Source organism: Asparagus officinalis, chromosome 7 (assembly GCF_001876935.1).
Source record: "Asparagus officinalis chromosome 7, Aspof.V1, whole genome shotgun sequence".
Taxonomy (NCBI): Eukaryota; Viridiplantae; Streptophyta; class Magnoliopsida; order Asparagales; family Asparagaceae; genus Asparagus; species Asparagus officinalis.
Genome location: NC_033800.1, coordinates 108,990,016 through 108,998,081, shown reverse-complemented (window position 1 = coordinate 108,998,081; position 8,066 = coordinate 108,990,016). Strand labels below are relative to the sequence as shown.

Below are 8,066 nucleotides of genomic sequence, written 5' to 3'. Positions count from 1 at the left end.
CCATGGGGGGGGGGGGGGGCAAAGTATTAAAATACCAAGTTAGTCATCACAGTTTGTAAAAGATTAAAGGAGAAAATATCCTAAAAAACGCTGTAGAATATCACATAGGGAGGAAGGAGAGAGTGACACGGACTCATCAGTGCAGGTAGTAGACAATAGTGATATCAGTGCTCTCAGAACATCTTTTTTTCCAAGTATTAAGCCATCAAGTAAAAGATGGGTTTGGAACTAAAACCATGAGATTGTTTTACCTATAATTTAGATAGTCTTGATGTACTCTCTAGACTCTAGTTATATCAAATGGAGTTGCAGAAATTTTTTACTTTAAAAACTGTCTTCTCAGAATTTTCTTATTGTTTGAGGCCAATAAATTGGTACGGCACATTCTTAATCAATAAAATGGATGCATTGGTCTAAGTTTGTAACATATAAATAATCTCCAAGATCAGACAGGATGCAATGACAATATAATACTTGATTGGAATTTACCTGAGGAAATAGGAACACCTTTGTAGCACAATCAGAGAACAGTAAGTTGAACACGACATTGTTGACTTTCTGTAAAATAGAGCATATTTCTGCCACTAATCCAACAAGTGATTCCAAGTTCTGGCTTGTAAACAGCAATGTCTTAAGAGGATAATCTGCAAGCTCAGATATGGTAACTCCTTTGTTATCCTTGCAGTCATATACAATGATAACTGGAAGAAGTTTCACCGGTAAAGGGTTTGCAAAGCAAGCAGCCTGTTCCACAGGTAGCAACAAACTGTCAGGTTTTTGGTTTAATATTAAAATGCAATAGTCTTTAACTGCCATAAAGAAAAAGAAAAAGAAAAAGAAATAGGGAGGGAATTCCTATGATATGGTATAGTGTGTATATCATGTTTTGTTGGTCAAACATAAAATTACCCAAGGGAGGGAATTCCTATGATATGGTATAGTGTGTATATCATGTTTTGTTGGTCAAACATAAAATTACCCAGACTCAGCTTATTCCTATTTCTTACATAGTGTGTATATCATGTTTTGTTGGTCAAACATAAAATTACCCAGACTCAGCTTATTCCTATTTCTTACCTGTCCTCAATGCCGTGCTCGGCATTATGAATCCTATAAGAATAGTTTTGTAATAACATCCTATATCATAAAAGGTTTCTCAAAGCCCTCCTTAAAAAAAATTCATCCTTGTTCTCTTAGGTCTCTCCTTCCACTATTCTCAAAAATATTTTCTAAACACAAATCTGAAAAGTGTGTGTTCAGAATCTGTACAAATCCGAAAAATATTTTAGCCACCCAGAGTCGGCAGAAAAGCTATTGCATATGCACAAGCATTATTTGTTTAATGGTGTAGGGATTATGCCATACTACTGAATTTTACCTATTGCATATGCACAAGCATTATTTGTTTATGTAACATAAACAGAATAGTCAATCATATCTGTACACAAAATATGAGGAAAGAAACATGGAATTCGCTAAATGTTTAGTATAAAAACATGCCTAGAACAATCATAATTATTAGTAAGTAATGAAAATGTGGAAGTTTGAGAGAAAGATTAGAGTAAACCTTTTGAGTCATGTACATGTCAATTATTTGCTTGTACATCTTTTGATTGGACCTCCTATGACATTGTGTCGTATATTTTCCAAAATTCAAATATAGATACACAATCCTTTAAATTATGTTGCTTCCCTTGATGGCGGCCTGTTTGGACGTGGCTAGGATAGCCCACCTGTTGATGTTCAAGCTTGCATGTCATTTTGGAATGAACCTACATATTATATCAACAATAGTCTACATTTAAATCAATTTCTGAAAATTTGTGCGAGTGCAGTTCCAATTTTCTGACCCTTTTTCAGATGGATAATAAACCCCACCCTCTGGATGTTACAGTTCCTGCAATATCAAGATGTAAGAAGTTCTGAACAATCATAACACGGACGAAACATCAAATACAAAGACATAAATAACTTTAACATAGTCCAGCCTAACCGCTGCTACATCCACTAAATGATGTGACATACAGATAGCACAAGAGTGATGTTTTAACACCCACTGAAAACATAATGTGTGCTCCTAGTGTTTAATTATACATAACACTTACGAAAAACTCCCAAAAGAATAGACCACACGGAGGAGTAAAACCCAAACCTCTGCATGGATTTGACCAAGCAACAAATAAACAGAAGAGCGTTGACACATAAGTAAAACACTAACATGTGGATAGTTGTCATTATCTATTAACTAAAAAATCAAGAAGTAATCTTGGATCCAGGTTAAAGGCATTCAAGCTAACGTGCAGCAGCTTGGAAGAAGACAATGTGCTACAGCGGGGAGGAAAAGAGGAAAAGAATAAATAATGCTAGTACAGAACCAATGCAGATATAAATATGTAATTTTTTATGTAGAATTTTTACAAATAAAGCAAGCTCATGATGAGTTATCAGCACATGCTAACCTTTCATTTATTATTACTACTCAGCTAGACATTTTGCTGTACTAAGAAGTTCTATTGTGTATTATATCAGGATTCGGCATTTGTTATACACCTCGAACATGCTGCCACCTACGGTTTAGCATTGAATGATCTGTGTACTCTCCAACAGCAGGAAGGTTGAATGCTTGGAAATTTGCTGGATGGTGGTTGTTCAAATGGGAAAGCTGTCGAATGGCTGATGTTTTTTTGTTGTATTTATTTATATAAGTCGAGATATAGTAATAATGGGGTTAAGTATAATATAAGCTGTTGTATGTGACACCTTATCAAGGATGTTTAGCAAGTTTCATATACACTCATAAAATTGGATTTATACCTTTAAATCTCAGTTGGTATGGAAGAAGTCGTAATTTCATACAATCCGAACGATCATCTTTCGGTTTGAAACCTGCATATTTATTAAATTTATCATGGGGCTTTTTTCCTAAAGTAATAAAAAAATAAACATCCAGTAAAGAAAAATAAACTTTTACAAAACATTAAATTTATTCAATAGAGTGAAAACGAACTATGAAAACATTAAATTTATTCAACTGGAGTAGGTTTATTGCACCACTTCAGTATTTTGCTAAAAGAGGTAATGTATAAACATACATACATGACCAACACACATACATATATACATATGTGATATAAGGAAACAGTAGGTTTGTATAATATGCATAAAAAATACCAAACTATGAATTATATATCTAAGCAAAAGATAAATAAAATTAGCTAAATAAGATGAGTACAATATGAAATGAGATTTAACATGCAATTTTATATTTCTAAACAACAAAAAGAAAGAAAGGGAGTTGACTTACACTTGTAGGCGAAAACATCAAACCATGAGCTGGTCCTCCATGACCGCTAAGAATATCTAATAGACGGCCAGTTTTCATTGATCAAACAAAAATCTGAAACCCAAAATAACATGAAACTGTCAAGACAAGACAAAAGAAAAGCTTATGAGCATAACTAAAACACACAGATTAAACATGAAACTGTCAAGACAAGACAAAAGAAAAGCTTATGAGCATAACTAAAACACACAGATTAATATATTAAATACCTTCTCTATAGAAAGCTATTGTTTCCTCTCAACAGGTTCAGGAAGCTCTGCTTGGTCATCATTTTTCTTGCGAACGACTCATCGACAATATTTTTTGTGCAGTATAGATAAGTAAAAAATACGATTGGCGGCAAATCACCATCGCCTCGTTGGAGATCGTGTTGTTAGAAATCCTGAGAAAATGAGAGGATTTGGGAAGGATTTGTTAAATGTGGTCCCGCTACATCCTAATAATACAAAACAAATTACTAAAATTCAGAAAATGTGAAGAAAAAAATGTAACTCTTAAATATTCGAAAAAATAAAAAAGTAAAAATACTAATATATTCCATTTTAAATACAACATACATAATAAGCAGGCCCAAAAATCCCTTTCTGCTTTTATCTATTTCTTTACAAATACACAAGAATTCTTTGATTCTCTTTTCAAAGCTAACTTTCATTCCACTACCCTACAAACCAAACATAAATCTAAAATGTAGGATAGGCAATAATTCTTTGAAATCCAACATTGCCATAAATCCAAAATACAAATCTTAGAGGCAAACATCCCCTCATACACCTGTATATGTGGCTATACATAAAGATATATCCATAATTGAGCATTAAGAAACCATCAAAAGTAGGTACCAGTCTATCGTACAAACTCAATTAATCATCAGCAACACAAAGTAAACAATTTAACAAGAAAACAGATAAAACCTTGAGCTGCTCCCTTTCAGCTGATGAACGAAAGAACCCACGTTCTGGAAGTCCACAACTGGCTGATCTCTGCACACATAAATTCTCAAACATAAAATCCAAAAAAATTAACCAAAATCAACAACTTCACACCAAAATTACCCACAAACTTACATCAAGCTGCTCAGCTCTGAGATCATCCTCTTAGAATCATCAAAAAACAGCTTAATCACCTCAACAAGGAATTCACCACCGTCCTCTTCCAGCATTAGTAGCTGATTAAACTGCTGATCCAACAAACCCTAGAAATCAACAAACCCAAATCAAACACTGAAACCCTAATTTAAAAAGAAAACAAGCAATCAGCACTCACCTCTGTCGTTGAGGAGGGCGGTGAGGAGGGCACAGAAGGAGAGCTGGGTGGGGTTGGGGATCTGGTGGAAGAGGCGGACGGCGTCGTCGAGGAGGCCGGAGGAGGCGTAGTGGAAGAGGATCCGGAAGAAGCCCTCTGATTTGAGGGACGTGGGGTCGGAGATCTGGGACAGGAGGGCGCACCGGATGAAGTCGAGGCGGCGGAGGCGGGAGAGGCGGGGGAGGGCGAGGGTGTGGAGGGGGCGGTCGGAGTAGAAGCGGGGGAGGTGGGAGGAGGACTCGAGGAGGTCAGCGATGCGGTCGGGCTCGGACTTGATGGCGGAGAGGAGGGCGGAGAGGGGTTTAGGATTAGGGTCATGAGGGTATGGGAGAGAGTATGGGAGGGTACGGGAGTAACCGATGGAAGGAGAAGGAAAGGAACGAATGTAAAGTTAATGAAAAGTTAATGAAATAAAAGATGAGGTCAATTTTGTTATATTTACAACAGTAGAAGGGTAATTTGGGGTAGAGAAAGTTTTTTTGGAACTCCCTCTTTTAAAGGGTAGATAGATTGTCGTAAGTGATAAAAGAGGATGTGTCTTTCCAGTATGAGTTTATACTGATTGAATGTTATGATTAATTGCTGACACTTTTAAGTTATACCCCTCTGTTATTGAGAGAGAGAGAGAGAGAGAGAGAGAGAGAGAGAGAGAGAGAGAGAGAGAGAGAGAGATGAGTTCAGGTTTGATCTCAAAGTCATTTCATGAATGCTAGTGGAGATAATGGTCATTAATGAGGTTCACAAAAGAGAACATATTATTGATCTTGACTTTTGTTATATACAGGTACCATAATATGTTAACTTAATTTTACTAAATTGGTGTGCAAATGAACAGTTTAAATCTCCATCTTCCACAGGATCTCAAAGCCATTGGTCTGCTTGCTTCTGGTGGTTTTAGAGATACGATGAACATGTTAATTTGTAAATATGATTCCTCATTGACCTCTGAATAGGAAATAGATCTTCATAAATATGAAAAAATATCATATTTCATCACAATCATACGTGTCCACTTGCCAGATGCATTTCATTCATTAGGGTGTAGAGTTTTATGAATCATGTGTTTGTCTATGGTGTCAATCTGTAATACAGTTGATACATTTTGTTTGCACCTCTTCTACCTGAGAGTCAGCCAAGAGGTGTTTGTGTGGCTTTGCAAGTTCATGTATCAAACACAGCAGAAATTGTTTGGCCACCAAATGATTGGTTCCACATTTAGAATGACGTGGAATTATGGTTATCATTATTTTGGGGTGTTTTGGGGATTCTAGAAGAACTCTTGCACAGAACTTCGGTCCAAAAAGCTCAGGAATTTTTACAATCAGAAATTTCATGAGTAAGTCTAGTAACTCTCATTCATGTTTGGTCGCATATTATCTGTGATCTTTTATCCACTCATGTTAATGTTTGTGTATAAATGTTAATATTTTCCTTTATATGTTAACTTATGGACATTTATGTTAACGTTTGCTTGTACATGTTGCATTTCACTGTTACATCTGTATGTTTATCAGCAACTGTTAATGTTTGTATCTTACTATTATATTTCAGGTCATGTATTATTGTTAATACGTTGAACAGTAGTATCGATTCTTTGGAGCTTCTTTATCTGCTACGTGGAGGTCGTACCGATGACCATGCAAGTTTAATATGTTAAATATATGCATATCTGGATTTTTTGTATGTTGTGTTGTTATGCAATTATTTTTTATCTTTTGCATGGTAAATTTACAGGTCATGAAAGCTTTAATAGATAGAACAAGCATGTGGTTAGAGACATTTGAAGGCTATAATCCATAGGGTTGATACGAATCAAGTAACTACTCCCGATGCTGAGTCTGATGTCAACATGAAAAGCCAATACTTAACATGTACATTTAACAAGTTAACATATTCAGTTGCATGTTATCATGTTATAAAGAAGACTGACATGTAATAGTGAAAGTTAATATATTATGCTGAAAGTTAACATGTTCATAAGAAAGTTAACATATGCAGATGAAAGTTACATATACAGTTGATAGTTAACATGATCACGTGAACGTTAGCATATATATCTGAACGTTAACATATACACCTAAAAGTTAATATATACAGATGAGAGTTAACATGCTCACGTGAAAGTTAACATGTTCAGGTTAAAGCCAACATCTTCTTCTGTTTTTGAGAAGTTGGTGATGCGCTTGATTGCTAGGTTTTAGGGAGGACAATGTTGATGGTTCATATTTAGATCCTTCATTTCTTTTGAAATTGGGATAATTTTGGGCATTTGGGAGGATATAGTTAGTTCCACCGACTATATATTTGGTTGAATAGGATTGTTATGATTGCTAGTTATATGCTTACTTTGATCACTTGAAGCTTCACAATAAATTATTGTTTTCCCCTTGTTTCCTTATGCAGGCTGGTTTTCTTGGAAAGAAATCCATCCAATAGAAAAGCACACATCAGCTTCATTTTTCAATAGGAAGTCTTAGAGTAGAACTCCTGAAATATACATGGAAGTAAGAAACTCAAACATGAGGAAATTTCATGCCGACCCACATACACAACTAGAGGTGAAAGATCTGGAGGAGATTTCTTTTGGTGACTTAGAAATGAAGCAAGAAGATATGGGAGAAAGTTGTTCTAAAAATTGATTGGTTGAACCAAAACTTGTGTGCCACTTGTATTGTGTATATTAGTTTAGTTGTGTAAACAATTATTATGGATGACAAATAATGCAACAAGCTTGACCTTTATTGTTCTTATTGTATTTTTTGGTATTTTTGCCACCATATGTTTACGTTTTGTTTTGATACAACATATATATAGTTGGTTTTGGTGATTTTCATGTCAAAAGTGTCATGATTACCGTAGATGATGATGATGGATTGAATTGAATGGTGTTCGATATTGTTTCTGACTGTTGTAATAGAAATGTTGTGATAGAAATGAGGGTTCAAGGTATAGCAGATTGAGTAACAGTGTTAACATGTTGAGACATGCAGTTCGAGATATATTGGTTCATATCTCAGGAGGTGAACAATAAGTTCTTATTTTCTAATTTGATTGTTGATTTGTGTGTTAGAGGTATTTTGGGTGTTTGTTTGTACTACTCATTATGGGTTGGAACACAGTGAAAAAAGATGGGCTTTTAATGGAGCTTCTGTTTATTTTTTAAGAATCAGCCAACAATGGTGTTCGTTTGTACTACTTTAATCTGAAGATGTTATAACTTTCATCCTAATATGTTACCTTTAACTGTTACATGTTAACTTTCATCATTATATGTTAACTCTCCTCGTAACATGTTAACTTTCAGCTGAACATGTTAACTTTCATCATAATATGTTAACTTTCACTGTTACATATTAACTTTCATAATAATATGTTAATTTTCTTTATAACAAGTTTTTTTGAACTAAAACTCGACATGTTT

General features: G+C 35.0%; 1 long non-coding RNA gene across 1 annotated transcript in view; it reads left to right on the top strand.

Annotated features, from left to right (window-relative positions):
- LOC109849851 overlaps positions 1 to 7,400 on the top strand; it is an 11,038-nt gene extending 3,638 nt beyond the window's left edge. Inside the window, exon 2 of the long non-coding RNA XR_002249248.1 lies at positions 7,049 to 7,400. This is a non-coding gene — a long non-coding RNA (uncharacterized LOC109849851). The remainder of the gene's footprint in view (positions 1 to 7,048) is intronic.